This window comes from Aotus nancymaae, unplaced genomic scaffold (assembly GCF_030222135.1).
Source record: "Aotus nancymaae isolate 86718 unplaced genomic scaffold, 86718_ANA_hifiasm-v0.15.2.pri h1tg000016l, whole genome shotgun sequence".
Lineage (NCBI taxonomy): Eukaryota > Metazoa > Chordata > Mammalia > Primates > Aotidae > Aotus > Aotus nancymaae.
In genome coordinates this window covers 64307618-64323330 of record NW_026988428.1, presented here as the reverse complement: position 1 = coordinate 64323330, position 15713 = coordinate 64307618, and the positions used below count along the sequence as shown (strand labels likewise).

General features: G+C 45.1%; 1 pseudogene; it reads right to left on the bottom strand.

The window, feature by feature from the left end:
- Window positions 1-3092: 3092 nt before the first annotated feature.
- Window positions 3093-15262, bottom strand: LOC105725375 (polyadenylate-binding protein 2-like; annotated as a pseudogene).
- Between the last annotated feature and the right edge of the window lie 451 nt (window positions 15263-15713).

The window sequence follows — 15713 nt, the reverse complement described above, 5'->3', positions numbered from 1 at the left end:
TGAAAGGGCGACGAGCCCCCAACCCCACCCCCGCCCGCCCCCCCAAACAATCTTGTGACCTCTCGGAATTCTGTGTTATCAGAACTTCAGAACTACCCCCGCCCCCGCCCCGCAGACAATAACGCCCTCCCTCCCCCGCCCTCCCAAACCCACATCCTGCCACTCTCTCCACCCGGGTTTTTTTTTTTTTCAAAAACTCATCCTTACTCCTTCCCTCTTCAATAGCAGCTACAGCCTCTTAGTTTCACAGACAAAATGGTACCAGAAAAGCCTGGAGGGAGGGCAGATACACTCTTTTTTGCTCCCTGATCTGCTTGGAATTAAAACAATCTACAGAGAGATGAGAATAAATCTATCCATTTAAAAAGCAAAGTCGAGGGGGTGCTACTATGAGAGATTTAATGTTGTTAGAAAGAGTGTAAACAGTAAGAATTCTTGATCCTATGAATTTATGTTTTGTTTTTTTGTTTTTTTTTTTAACTACAGGCTAGGTCTACAAAAGGGAAGGGAAAGACAGCCTGAGAGAACAAAATCATGGAAAGAATTTGGCCAATGTTCTCTGATTAGCATAATCTCACCAGGAGGGAAGAAAACCTGAATTTCTAGGAGCCAGACCAACTACCAGGGCAGCAGAAAGAAGAGGTTCAACTGCTTATGGAATACATCCATATTCTTTTTTGTGTGTGTGTGAGATGGAGTTTTGCTCTTGTTGCCCACGCTGGAGTGCAATGGCATGATCTTGGCTCACCGCAGCCTCCGCCTTTTCAGTTCAAGCGATTCTCCTGCCTCAGCCTCCCGAGTAGCTGAGATCACAGGCATGCGGCACCACACCCAGCTAATTTTGTATTTTTAGTAGAGACAGGGTTTCTCCGTGTTGGCCAGGCTGGTCTTGAACTCCCAACCTCAGGTGATCCGCCCTCCTCGGCTTCCCAAAGCACTGGGATTACAGTCATGAGCCACCACGCCTAGCCATCCGTATTCTTTAATAAGCCATTTGCCATACCACCCATCCTGACTTCTGCATCACTTTCTGCTAGTCTCAAGCATATAGCATCTAGAAATGCAATACATCAAATTCAATTAAGCAGATATTTGCTAAGCACATGCTATGTATCAATCAGGTACTCTCTGAGAAGTTGGTGATGGTTCAGTGAATAATAGGACAAAAGACTTCTGATCCACAAGGCATTTATAGTGTTTCTCTTCTTCCATTTTTTTTTTGAGACGGAGTTTCGCTCTTGTTACCCAGGCTGGAGTGCAATGGCGCGATCTCAGCTCACCGCAACCTCCGCCTCCTGGGTTCAGGCAATTCTCCTGCCTCAGCCTTCCGAGTAGCTGGGATTACAGGCGCGCGTCACCACGCTTGACTAATTTCTGTATTTTTAGTAGAGACGGGGTTTCACCAGGTTGACCAGGATGATCTGGATCTCTTGACCTGGTGATCCCCCCGCCTCGGCCTCCCAAAGTGCTGGGATTATGGGCGTGAGCCACCGAATCTGGCCCCTTCCTTTTTTTTTTTTTTTAAATAAAAAGGGATTAGGGCCTGGTTGCGGTGGCTCACGCCCGTAATCCCAGCACTTTGGGAAGTTGAGGTGGGCGGATCACCTAAGATCAGGAGTTTGAAACCAGCCTGGCCAACATGGCAAAACCCCGTCTCTATTAAAAATACAAAAATTAGCCAGGCACAGTGGTGGGCGCCTGTAATCCCAGTTACTGGGAGGCTGAGGCAGGAAAATAGCTTGAACCCAGGAGGCAGAGTTTGCAGTGAGCTAAGATTGTGCCATTGCACTCCAACATGGGTGAAGAGCGAGACTCCATCTCAAAAATAAAATAAATTAATAAAAAGGGACTAGGGCAAGTAATTCTCACATAACTGGAAAAGATTAATATCCTATTAGTTATGGACTGTGAGTTTCTTGAAAGAAAAGTGTGAGATAAGTATCTGATCACTAATCTATACAAGAAAACTGAACAAGCTAAGCTGAAGGAGAAAACAGAACTGAGAACGAGGAAGATGAAGGATAATGGGGGAGAGAGGACAGTGGCTCCTGTGTGAGAGTAAACAAAGCAAAGCAACTTGGTTTGTGTTTAAACAGCTGGGTAAGTGGGAGATAATGTTTAGGCTTTGTTGGGGGAGGAATGCCCATTAATTTGCAGCTAGCAACCCTTCCAGTACTGGAGGTGGCGGTTGGGTGAAGGAAACTCGGTAAAGAGAGAATGGTGAATTAGAGAAAGTGCGTCTTCCTTTACTGTTTTGGTTGAGGACCCAGAATTCAAATTGACACTGCTGGACCCCAAAGAAGCTAGATTGCTGTTCGTTCTTTTGCTTTAATGAGGATGTTAAAATCTGATTTGATGACGATTCCCCTCCCCCATCTCACCCTTGCCTTCCAGGAAACGCTGAGCCAGAGGCCCCCTTAATTACCACAGCAACTGAATTTAGCATCCAAAGGAAAAAGGATATCCCAAAGGGCAGCACTGTCCAATAGAAATAGAATGTGCGCATGTCACATTATGATTTCTATTGGCCACATTAAAAATTTTAAAAGAAACGAGAAATTTTTTTCATAATTATTTTAACCCGACATCCAAAACATTATCATTTCAGCATGCATTCAATATAAAATTATGAATAAGTCGTTCTTTTTTTGTACTATGTCTTTGAAACACATTGTTTATTTTACATTTACAAATTAAAGCGATATGTAGTCCTATCAAAACAACAAAGTTGGCAGGGAGTGGTGGCTCACACCTGTAATCCAAGCACTTTGGAGGCCTAAGCGAACAGATCACCTGAGGTTGGGAGTTCAAGACCAGCCTGACCAACATGGTGAAACCTCGTCTTTAAAAAGAAAAAAGAAAAAAAAAATTAAAAAAAAAAAAACAAAGTTGTGTTTATCAGGAAAATATTTTATTTTATTATTATTGTTTTTTTATTTTCAAAAACAACTTTATTCATGACACATGTTAAAAAAAAATTCCCACTCCTGGAAATGAGCTTAAAAAATAAACAAAATCCACCTCCCACCTCCCTGTTCCCACTTCCTCCCATTCCCTTCAAATAAAAGGGAAAAAAGGCAAAGAAAACAAAACTAAAAAACTGAAAAACAAAAACACCCCTAAACCCCCCCCCCCCCCCCCAACCAAGGTAGCGCATTTCCCCAGTGGGAAGGGAAATTTACACTGGAGCCGCTGGGAGCGGAACGGAGATCTTCCGGCTACAGAAACCTGCAAAGAAAGACACTCAAAACAGAAAAAGAAACACAAAAGGAAACAAAACAGATCACCAGGCAACCTGGAGAGGCAGGGAGCGGGAGAAGAGGGGTGGGGTGGGTGGTAGACCTGGCTGGAGAGTACCAGGCAGGAGGGGACTGTGAAAGGCCAGAAGACGGAGGGAAGGTAACAAGCAGAACAGTTTGGTGTCCTTCCAGAGCCCTGGGTTAAAAAAAAAAAAACCTACCACCCATGCCCACCTACCCTTGAGCAGCCCCCAAGTGGGTGAAGTGGAGCAGGGAAACATGGGGAGCAGCTTGCGCAGTTGAGACTGGGCCAGTGTCCATGGCGAATCCCCAGAGGGAATAAGCAACCCCCTGCCCCACTCCCTGGGCCTTCTCCTACTCCCCAAAGTAGGTCCCGCCTCAGCAGTTAGTTATGGGATTCTCCCCTCTTCCACAGTATATCTTTTTTTTTTTTTTTTTGAGACGGAGTTTCGCTCTGTTACCCAGGCTAGAGTGCAATGGCGCGATCTCGGCTCACCGCAACTTCCGCCTCCTGGGTTCAGGCAATTCTCCTGCCTCAGCCTCCTGAATAGCTGGGATTACAGGCGCACGCCAACATGCCCAGCTAATTTTTTGTATTTTTGGTAGAGACGGGGTTTCACCATGTTGACCAGGATGGTCTAGATCTCTTGACCTCGTGATCCCCCCGCCTTGGCCTCCCAAAGTGCTGGGATTACAGGCGTTAGCCACCGTGCCCTGCCCAGTATATCTTTTTTTAAAAAATATTTTTTTCCCATCAAGGTCATCTTCTGTTTTTCTTTTTTTTTTCGTTCTTTTCTCTTTTTTTCCTCTCTCTCCTCCTAATACACACTTTTTTTTTGGAAGGGGAATACCATGATGTAGCTCTAGCCGGGCCCCTGTAGACTCGTCCCCGGGGCCTGCTGTTAAAACCACTGTAGAATCCAGAGCGGGAACTGTTGTAGTTGGTGGTCCGCGCACGGTAGCGGGCTCGTGGAAAACCCCCGTCTGTTGTGCTGATGCCTTGGTCTGTTGGTTCGTTTTGGGATCACCTTGATTTGCCTTCCTATAAATAGGGACTCATCTAAGGCCAAGGAAGTCCTCACTGACTCTTTGAGAACTCTATATATGCAAACCCTTTGGGATGGCCACTAAATTTGTCACAAAGTGTGGTAACACGGTTGACTGAACCACAGCCATGAAAGTGAGCTTCCAGCTCTTCTGCCAACATGGATGGAACGGGCATCAGCCTCCAGCTTCTCCTCAATGGACATGATCACTGGGCCAGCATTGCCTGGAGGTGGACTCATATTCATCTGCTTCTCTACCTGGTTCTGTAGTTCCTTTAGCTTCTCAGCTTCTTCCTCCATCTCCCTGACTCGTGCTTTGATAGTTTCCAGCTCTGGGTCCTCTCTGGCGCCATCCACCGGGTCACCCTCGACCAGTCTCGGCTCCTCCTCCTCCTCTTGACTGCCGGGGGCTCCCGAACCAGGCCCAGGGCCCCCCGAACCAGGCCCAGGGCCCGGAGCTCCCTGGGGGTGGGGTGCACGGGGCCGGGGCGGCTCCTCTTCAGGCTCAGGTTCCGGCTCCGGCTCCAGCCGCCGCCTCCCAGGAAAATATTTTAAATTGCGCTCGCATCCAAGTCAGGGCACCAAAAAAAAAAAAAAAAAAAAAAAAAAATTAAAATTCCATATCGATCATTGCATATGGCCAAGCCCATATATATATATATCTGTAATCCCAGCACTTTTGGAGGCCGAGGTGGGCAGGTCACCTCAGGTCAGGAGTTCCAGACTAGCCTGGCCAACATTGTGAAACCCTGTCTCTACTAAAAATAAAAAAATTACCCGGGACTGGTGGCGCGTGCCTGTAATCTCAGCTATTCAGGAGACTGAGGCTGGAGAATCGCTTGAACCAGGGAGGCAGAGGTTGCAGTGAGCTGAGATTACGCCACTGCACTCCAGCCTGCGCAATGAGAGCAAAAACTCCATCAAAAAAAAAAAAGGCAATAACAAAAAAGCTAGCAACTGCTCTTTTTTTTTTTTTTTTTTTTTTTGAGACAGAGTTTCGCTCTTGTCACCCAGGCTGGAGTGCGATGGCACGATCTCGGCTCAATGCAACCTCCGCCTCCTGGGTTCAGGCAATTCTCCTGCCTCAGCCTCCTGAGTAGCTGGGATTACAGGCACCTGCCACCGTGCCCAGCTAATTTTTTGTATTTTTAGTAGAGACGAGGTTTCACCATGTTGACCAGGATGGTCTCGATCTCTTGACCTCGTGATCCACCCGCCTCGGCCTCCCAAAGTGCTGGGATTACAGGCGTGAGCCACCATGCCTGGCCTAGCAACTGCTCTTAAATGTTGCTTGTGTTTGTAATATTCCTCATAAGAACAATTTTTGTTAAAACATGTTACTTTTTAATCCTCCTTTTTTAGGTTAGTGTAGACAGAGTTTGCTTTGAATCTGAAAACACTGTAGAAAGTAAGTCCCCAGGGTGAAGAAAGAAAAAATGTGAGAAATGTTGTTTTTCCTGTCTAAAGTGAGTTTAAAGCATCCATCCATCACTCCCTTTGACCCTGAAGGGCCTAATCGCAGCTCCCAGGCCCTTACCGCCATTGGAAGGGTCTCCCTCCTCCCTCTTCCTTCTTCAAGAATGAATCCATTCCACAGCAGTGCTAGATGAATTATCTTAAATCAAAATTTGATTCTTGTCTGCGAGGAACAAGCAAAAAAAAAAAAAAAAAAAAAAATTGAATCGTGTCAATTTCCTACTCAAATATCTTCAGTGATTATTGAATAAAGCCTAGACCAGTATTATCCAATAGAAATATGTGAGCCACATATGCCACTTAACATTTTTCTGCTGGGCACAGGGTCTCACACCTGTAATCCCAGTACTTTGGGAGGCTGAGGCAGGCAGATCACTTGAGGTCAGGGGTTCAATACCAGCCTGGCCAACATCGCAAAACCCCGTCCCTACGAAAAATACAAAAATATAGTCAGACGTAGTGCCACATGCCTGTAATCCCAGCTACTTGGGAGCCTGAGGCATGAGAATCACTTGAACCCAGGAGGTGGACGTTGCAGTGAGCCAACATGATGGCACTGCACTCCAGCCTGGTGGCAGAGTTAGATCCTGTCTCAAAAAAAAAAAAAATTCAGTATCCACATTAAGAAAATAAAAAGGGGCCAGATGTGGTGGCTCACACCTGTCATCCCAGCACTATGGGAGACTGAGGTAGGTGGATCATGAGGTCAGGAGTTCAAGACCAGGCTGGCCAAGATAGTGAAACCCCATCTCTACCAAAAATACAAAAATTAGCTAGGCGTGATGGCACATGCCTGTAGTCCCAGCTACTTGGGAGGCTGAGGCAGGAGAATTGTTTGGACCTGGAAGGGGGAGGTTGCAATGAGCTGAGATTGTACCACTGCACTCCAGCCTGGGCAACACAGCGAGACTCCATCTCAAAAAAAAAAAAGAAAAGAAGGCCGGGCACGGTGGCTCTCACCTGTAATCCTAGCACTTTGCGAGGCCGAGGTGGGTGGATCACCTGAGGTCAGGAGTTCAAGACCAGCCTGGTCATCATGGTGAAATCCCATCTTTAAAAAAAAAGAAAAAGAAAAAGAAACACATTAATTTAGTATTATCATTTATGTAACCTAATATACCCCCAAATTCTCATTTCACCATGAAGTTAATAGTCAATTGTCAGTGAGATATATCTTGACTCTTCAGCATGATCCTAACTTATGATTCTAAGCTTAGGATATACTTAAAATATACACCCAAGAAAAAAAAATTTGAAGTATACCTACCCTTTGCCCTAGCCAATGTAACTATTTGTCAATTTTCAAACAGGCTTCATTTCCTGCCTTAGTTTTTACTTTGTCTTACTCTGCCTTAAAAAATAAATCCCTTTCATTCCCACTCATACAAATCTTTCCCATCCTTTACAGCTCAATTCTAATGCAAAATCCTCCTGGCCAAAGGACATACATTTGAAGATTATGCATATCTTTTTTTTTTTTTTTTTCTGTGATGGAGTCTCGCTCTGTTGCTCAGGCTGGAGTGTGATCTTGGCTCACTATAACTTCTGCCTCTGGGTTCAACCGATTCTCCTGCCTCAGCCTCCCAAGTAGCTGGAATTATGGACGCCCACCACCACGCCTAGCTAGTTTTTGTATTTTTAATAGAGATAGGGTTTAGCCATGTTGGCCAGGCTGGTCTCGAATGCCTGACCTTGTGATCTGCCTGCCTCAGCCTTCCAAAGCGCTGGGATTACAAGCATGAGTCACCACACCCGGCATTTTTTTTTTTTTTTTTTTTTTGAGACAGAGTCTCAGTGTATCACCCAGGCTGGAGTGAAGTGGCGTGATCTCGGCTCACTGCAGCAACCTCTGCCTTCTGGGTTCAGGTGATTCTCCTGTCTCAGCCTCCTGACTAGCTGGGATTATGTGGCACCACGCCCAGCTAATTTTTGTATTTTTAGTAAAGACAGGGTTTCACCATGTTGGCCAGGCTGGTCTCAAACTCCTGACCTCAGGTAATCCACCCACCTTGGCCTCCCAAAGTGCTAGGATTACAGGTGTGAGCCACTGCGCCTAGACAAAGATCATGTATGTCTTATAATACTATATTTTATCTTGAATTTTAGGTATCTAGGTTGGAACTCCATGGGAGCATGATCTGGCTTAGTTGTTTTGAGCAGGCCCAGAATAGAATGAAAACTCCAACATATGTTAGTTGAATCAATTAATGGTTGTATGTAGAAGTTGTAGAAGTATGTGGAAGTTGGAGGGTAGTGAAAAACCTAATGAAGACGTTCAAGTTTTTTGTTTTTTGTTTTTTGAAGATAGAGTCTCACCAGTCGCCCAGGCTGGAGTGCAGTGGCATGATCTCGGCTCACTGCAACCTCCGCCTCCCAGGTTCAAGCAGTTCTCCTGCCGTCGCCTCCCGAGTACCTGGGACTACAGGCACACGCCACCACACCCAGCTAATTTTTGTATTTTTAGTAGAGACAGGGTTTCACCATGTTGGCCAGAATGGTCCCGATCTCTTGACATCGTGATCTGTCCACCCCGGCCTCCCAAAGTACTGGGATTACAGGCGTGAGCCACCGCGCCCGGCCAGATCTTCAAGTTTTAAACAAAACATCATCTTTTCCAGGAACTTGATTTCTCACAACTTGTTCCTTCATCTTTTAATTTTCTTCTTCTTTTCAATTGAAGAGACAGCATCTGGCTATGTTACCCCAGGCTGAACTATAACTCCTGGGCTCAAGCAATCCTTCTGGTAGCTGGGACTACAGGCACACTCTATGCTCCTCAGAGTCTCACCTCAATTGTCTTCTTTGTCACCCTAATGCACATGTGAATCCCTTAAGAGCAAGGATTTTGTTTTGTTTTTTGTTTTGTTTTTTTTTTTTTTTTTTTTTTTGAGATGGAGTTTCGCTCTTGTTACCCAGGCTGGAGTGCAACGGCGCGATCTTGGCTCACCGCAACCTCCGCCCCGCCTCCTGGGTTCAAGCAATTCTCCTGCCTCATCCTCCCGAGTAGCTGGGATTACAGGCGCGCGCCACCATGCCCAGCTAATTTTTGTATTTTTAGTAGAGACAGGGTTTCACCTTGTTGACCAGGATGGTCTCGATCTCTTGACCTTGTGATCCACCCGACTTGGCCTCCCAAAGTGCTGGGATTATAGGCGTGAGCCACCGCACCCAGCCCAAGAGCAGGGATTTTGTGTCTTCTTTCTGTCATCAAGCACTTTACATAGTCCTGGACATATGCATGAATGAACTGTTGACTGAATGGCATGTTGACCTAAAGAAAGACAGTGAGGCAAAATTAATATAGAGGGTGTATTTGGGCCAAGGTTGAGGACTACAGCCTGGAAATCACTGGGAAGTGCTCCAGAGACTAAAGGAGAACCTTGAGATTTTAAGAAAAAAGGATGAACCAAGAGAAGGGTGTTAACAAAAGTTGTTTTTCAGGAATTCTCATTGTTTTACAGAAATCACATTGGTCAGGCTGGGTATGTTGGCTCACGCCTGTAATCCCAGCACTTTGGGAGGCTGAGGCGGGTAGATCACAAGGTCAATAGATTGAGACCATCCTGGCCAACATGGTGAAACCCTGTATCTACTAAAAACACAAAAATTAGCTGGGCGTGGTGGCGTGCGCCTATAGTCCCAGCTAATTGGGAGGCTGAGGCAGGAGAATCACTTGAACCCGGGAGGCAGAGGTTGCAGTGAGCTGAGATTGAGCCATTACACTCCAGCCTGGTGACAGAGTGAGTCTCCATCTCAAAAAAAGAAAGAAAAAAAAAGAATATTGGTTAGTGATTGGCTATACATAGTTGAACTATAGGATATGAGTTATGGTGTCAGATGTACTGCATTTTTTTTTTTCTAGACAAAGTCTTTCTATGTTGCCCCAATCGCAAGTGATCCTCCTACCTTAGTCTCCTGAGTAGCTGGGATTACAGTGCACCACCATGCCCATGTTAATTTATAGCTGTTGATACTGACTCTCAGTCTAGAGTTCATATGTAGAAGTCCACTTCAAAATAATCACTCAGCTCAAGAGGGGGGGTGGGAAGTGACTGCAGTCCCATTTAAATGCCTCTCTGGGCCTGGCAATTTAAAGGGTGTTCAGATTCCTCAGATAAAAAGTTTATTGCCTTTCTCAGAACAAATAAACAAACTAAAACTTGTGAACACTTGAGTTCCCACTATAGCATTTGGTTTAGGAAGGTCATATAGTCATGCTTGCAGGCCACACAAACAGGGTACAGCTGATAGTGAAAACGAGGTTAGTGAGTACATATTTTTTTTTGGTTGTTGTTGCTGTGTCACCGGGCTGGAGTGCAGTAGTGCAATCTCGGCTCACTGCAACCTCCATCTCCCAGGTTCAAGTGATTCTCCTGCCTCAGCCTCCCGAGTAGCCTGGACTACAGGAGTGCACCACCACACCCAGCTAATTTTTGTATTTTTAGCAGAGATGGGGTTTCACCATGTTGACGAAGCTGGTCTTGAACTCCTGCCCTCGTGATCTCCCAGCCTCAGCCTCCCAAAGTGCTGGGATTATAGGCATGAGCCACCGCTCCCGGCCATGAGTACATTTTTTTGTTTTGTTTTTAAATTATAGAGACAGGGACTCACTATGTAGCCCATGCTGGTCTCAAAGTCCTGGCCTCAAGCTATTCCCCTGTCTCCGCCTCCCAAATTGCTCAGATTATAGGTGTGAAACACCACGCTTGGCCAAGGAGTACATTAACCCATAACCAAGTATGTGAAGTTTACTTTTACTCTACTTTTTTAAAAAAATTGAGACAGGGTTTCACCATGTTGGTCAGACTGGTCTTGAAATCCTGACCTCAGGTAATCCACCCGCCTCAGCTTCCCAAAGTGCTGGGATTACAGGCGTGAGCCACTGCACCTGGCCACTTTTACTCTATATTATATGTTATCCTTGAGTACATAATATAGGACTTTTGGAAAACTTAACAAGCTCATCGTAATTGACATATTTATTTATATCGTTCCACACAGTCTGAAACTGGGACAAAATACTGAAACTAGGATCGCCTTGGAAAATCTAGGGATCTGGTCACTGTATTAACATAGTATTCTCATCAACTCTTCTGGGTAATTTTTAAACTTTTAAAATGTGTAAGTTCTTAGCACATAGAAAAGCTTAATCATTGTTGAATTAATTACAGAGGGCATAGAAACAATCTGGATCTTTCTTCCTTTTTATAATAAATTGCCTTAGGACTTCAATCCTGCCAACCATAGGTCCTTTCATTTTACAGTAGTCATCTTTGTCACTCATAGGTATTAAAACATGGCTTGAGGAGGTTGAGGGAGGTGGGAGCATTGCTTGAGCCCAGGAGTTCAAGACCAGCCTCGGTGAGATAGTGAGACCTTGTCTCTACAAAAAATTTAAAAATTAGCTGAGCATGGTGGTGTGTGCCTGTCATCCTAGCTACTTGAGAGGCTGAGGTGGGAGACTCTTGAACCCAGGAGGTCAAGGTTTGCAGTGAGCCATGATCATGCCACTACACTCTAGCCTGGGCAACAGAACAAGACTCTGTCTCAAAAAACAAAAAACAACAACAAAAAAAACCAACCAAACAGAAAACCCATGGCCCAAAATTGTTAAAGTGGATACATATTTTAATGTTGAGCAGGCCAGGTGCAGTGGCTCACGCCTGTAATCTCAGCCCTTTGGGAGGTCAAGGCCAGTGGATCACATGAGGCCAGGAGTTCGAAACCAGCCTGACCAACATGGTGAAACCCCATCTCTACTGAAAATACAAAATTAGCTGGGCATGGTGGCACATGCCTGTGATCCCAGCTACTTGGGAGGCTGAGGCAGGAGAATTGCTTGCTTGAACACGGGAGGTGAAGGTTGCAGTGAACTGAGATAGCATTGTAACCTGGGCAACAAGAACGAAACTCCATCTTAAAAAAATATATATATTCAGCAAAATTCTCTTTAAATTTCATTTAAAGAAGTTATCACTTGGCTGGGTGCGGTGGCTCACGCCTGTAATCCCAGCACTTTGGGAGGCCGAGGCGGGTGGATCACGAGGTCAAGAGATCGAGACCATCCTGGTCAACATGGTGAAACCCCGTCTCTACTAAAAATACAAAAAATTAGCTGGGCATGGTGGTGCATGCCTGTAATCCCAGCTACTCAGGAGGCTGAGGCAGGAGAATTGCCTGAACCCAGAAGGCAGACGTTGCGGTGAGCCGAGATCGTGCCATTGCACTCCAGCCTGGGTAACAAGAGCGAAACTCCATATCAAAAAAAAAAAAAAAAAAAAAAAAGAAGTTATCTCTCTAAATGAAATAACATCTTTAAATAAAATTTGGCCAGGCACGGTGGCTCACACCCGTAATCCCAGCACTTTGGGAGGCTAAGGTGGGCAGATCACAAGGTCAAGAAATCAAGACCATCCTGGCCAACATAGTGAAACCTCGTCTCTACTGCTGAGGCAGGAGAATCTCTTGAACCCTGGAGGCGGAGGTTGCAGTGAGCTGAGATTGCACCACTGCACTCCAGCCTGGCAACAGAGCAAGACTCAGACTCAAAATAAATAAATAAATAAATAAATAAACAAATAAATAAATAAATAAATAAAATTCAAGAGGCTGAAATTTAAAAGACTAAAATTTAATATTACTAGTGTCTAATACCAGGATTTGTAGCGAACTCTATTCCCAGAATAGGGCAGTAGTATGAATTTCGGGGACACAGTTCGGTCCATAACATCATGTTATTGAAGATTCACTCCTTTGTATTCTTCTATCTTGAATGTTCTTTCCAATTAGCTAACTCCTGATCACACTTCAATAATCAGCATTTTTTCTCATTTGTGAAACTTTCCCAGCAAAACCTAAGAAGATCTGATTTCCTTTGTGCCACCAACTATCTCAGACATACCCATAATTTAGTACTTATTGAATTCCGTGGTGAATATTTGCTTACCTCTCTAAACTGTGAGCACTGTAGGGACAGAGACTTGATTTTTACCTATCTCTATTTTCAGAGTGCCTAATAAATAGGTGATCAAAATGTGTAACTAGCTGAATAAAATATGTCCAATGTATATCCTCGGGACCGCTAATATCAAAATAAGTTACAACCTAATTAGATAACATAATTATAGAAAAGATTCATGGCCGGGCGCTGTGGCTCACACCTGTAATCCCAGCTCTTAGGGAGGCAGAGGCAGGAGGATAGCTTGAGCCCAGGAGTTCGAGACCTGCCTGGGCAATATAGCGAGACCCCGTTCTCCACAAAAAGAAAAAAAACAAAAAGACAAAAAAAAAAATTCATTAATAAAATTATTTTTTAAGTCTCAAAAATGTCTCTTAGATAAGTAAATCCTTCTAGGAATGTAGGCAGGTTGGGTGTGATAACCCAATTAAGGGGATCCACTTTTCTTTTCTTTCTTTTTTTTTTTTTTAGACAGAGTCTCACTCTGTCACCAGGTGTCAGGCTGGAGTGCAGTGGCGCGACTTTGGCTCACTGCAACCTCCGCCTCCCGGCTTCAAGCAGTTCTGCCTCAGCCTCCCGAGTAGCTGGGACTGCAGGCATGCGCCACCATGCCCAGCTAAGTTTTTTGTATTTTTAGTAGAGATGGGGTTTCACCATGTTGGCCAGGATGGTCTCGATTTCTTGACCTCATGATTCGTCCGCCTTGGCCTCCCAAAGTGCTGGGATTACAGGCGTGAGCCACTGCACCCGGCCTCTTTTTTTTTTTTTTTTTTTGAGATAGGGTCTCGCTCTGTCTCCCAGGCTGGAATGCAGTTGTGCCGTATAGGCTCACTGCAACCTCCACCTCCCGGGCCCAAGCAATTGTCCCACCTCAGCCTTCTGAGTAAATGGGACTGCAGGAGCTCACCAGCATGCCCAGCTAATTTTCTGTAGAGACAGGGATTTGCCATGTTGCCCAGGCTGGTCTCCAACTCCTGAGCTCAAGCGATCCACCCACATCAGCCTCCCAGAGTACTGGTATTACAGACGTGCGCCACCAAGCCCAGCCATTTTATTTCCCACACGTTGTTTATTTTTATTATTTTATTGTATTTTATTTATTTTTGAGTCACCGTCTCACTCTGTTGCCCAGGCTGGAGTGATCTCAGCTCGCTGCAACCTCCCTCTCCCTAGTCATGCAATTCTTGAGCCTCTGCCTCCTAAGTAGCTGGAATTACAGGTCCATGCCACCACGCACAGCTTATTTTCACATTTTTAGTAGAGATGGGTTTCGTCATGTTGGCCAGGCTAGTTTCGAACTCCTGATCTCAAGCAATCCACTCACCTCAGCCTTCCAAAGTCCTGGGGTCACAGGTGTGAGTCACCATACCTGGTCTGGTTTGTTAATTCTAAGTAAATTTTTTTTTTTTTTAGATGGAGTTTCGCTCTTGTTACCCAGGCTGGAGTGCAATGGCATGATCTCGGCTCACCGCAACCTCCACCTCCTGGGTTCAGGCAATTCTCCTGCCTCAGCCTCCTGAGTAGCTGGGATTACAGGCAGGTGCCACCGTGCCCAGCTAATTTTTTGTATTTTTAGTAGAGACGGGGTTTCACCATGTTGACCAGGATGGTCTCGATCTCTTGACCTCGTGATCCACCCGCCTCGGCCTCCCAAAGTGCTGGGATTAGAGGCGTGAGCCACCGTGTCTGGCCCTTTTATTATTTTTTAAAACAGGTACATTTTATTTTATTTTATTATACTTTAAGTTCTGGGGTACATGTGCAGAACGTGCAGATTCGTTACATAGGTATACAACCATGTGTCATGGTGGTTTGCTGCATCCATCACCCCATCAACTACATTAAAACAAGTAATTTTTAATACTTAGCAGGGATAAAATTGGTTCTGCTGTACCATCACGTCACATTATATTATACTTACTGTTAAGAATCAATAATGGCTGGACATGGTGGCCCATGCCTGTAATCCTAGCACTTTGGGAGGCTGAGGTGAGTGGATCACTTGAGGTCAGGAGTTCGAGACCAGCCTGGCTAACATGGTGAAACACCATCTTTAAAAAATAAATAAATAAATATAAGAAAAAAAAGAATCATGTCAGAATATGCTCTAATCGATGTCTAGAAAGATAAGTCGAATATTATAGTTGACAAAGGAAGACCTGAGAAAAAAGGAGGAACCAGGTTAAGAGGGGGAAGTGAATGTTTATGTCACAATTACCACGCAAAAAACCACTAAAACAGCTGCCCACAATTCAGCCCCCAAATCTTCCCAATCCCTATATGCCAAACTAATTCTGAAAGAATGGTAGTGCAAAGCAAAATCTTTGTGTTTATAGACCCTCTCCAGTGTTTTCATAGCAGTTTTTTTCCCCCAGGATTGGAGAAACAAGCGCCACTCCTTGCAAAGTATTTCAGTGCTTCCCTGAAATGACTATCTACTCTAAAGCAGAAGCTGTCTCTGACACCACCCCTTGCTGCTCACACCTCCGCTTGCTGCTACCGTTGGGCAGGGCTGCACACATATTCCCGTTACTCATTGTATATCCTCTTTAACACCCAGAAGAATGTAAAAGATATGAGACAACCTGAGACTTGGCATTATTACTTTATCTATATCCTGTTATTGTCAATACTAGAAAAAATAGGTAGGAGAGAGAATTTTTACAGTTTGGTCTAGTTGACTAAGCAGAGGGTTGGATGCCAGAACAGGAGGAGTTTAGACATTCGAACAAGTCACTTTCTTTCCCTAAATATCAATTTCAACGTTTAAATTGGAGGTTGCAACACCCATCTCACAAAATTATTGGAAAAATTAAATGAGACAATGAAAGTGAAAAAAAGGCAGATAAAGCCAGTGTCCGCGAGCCGCGGCGGGGCCGGCTGGGCTGCTCGCATCACTGGGCCCCTGGCGCTGACGCGGGGAGCGCCACCCACAACCCCTGCGCGGCCCTCCCAACAAAGGGCCGTGGAGCT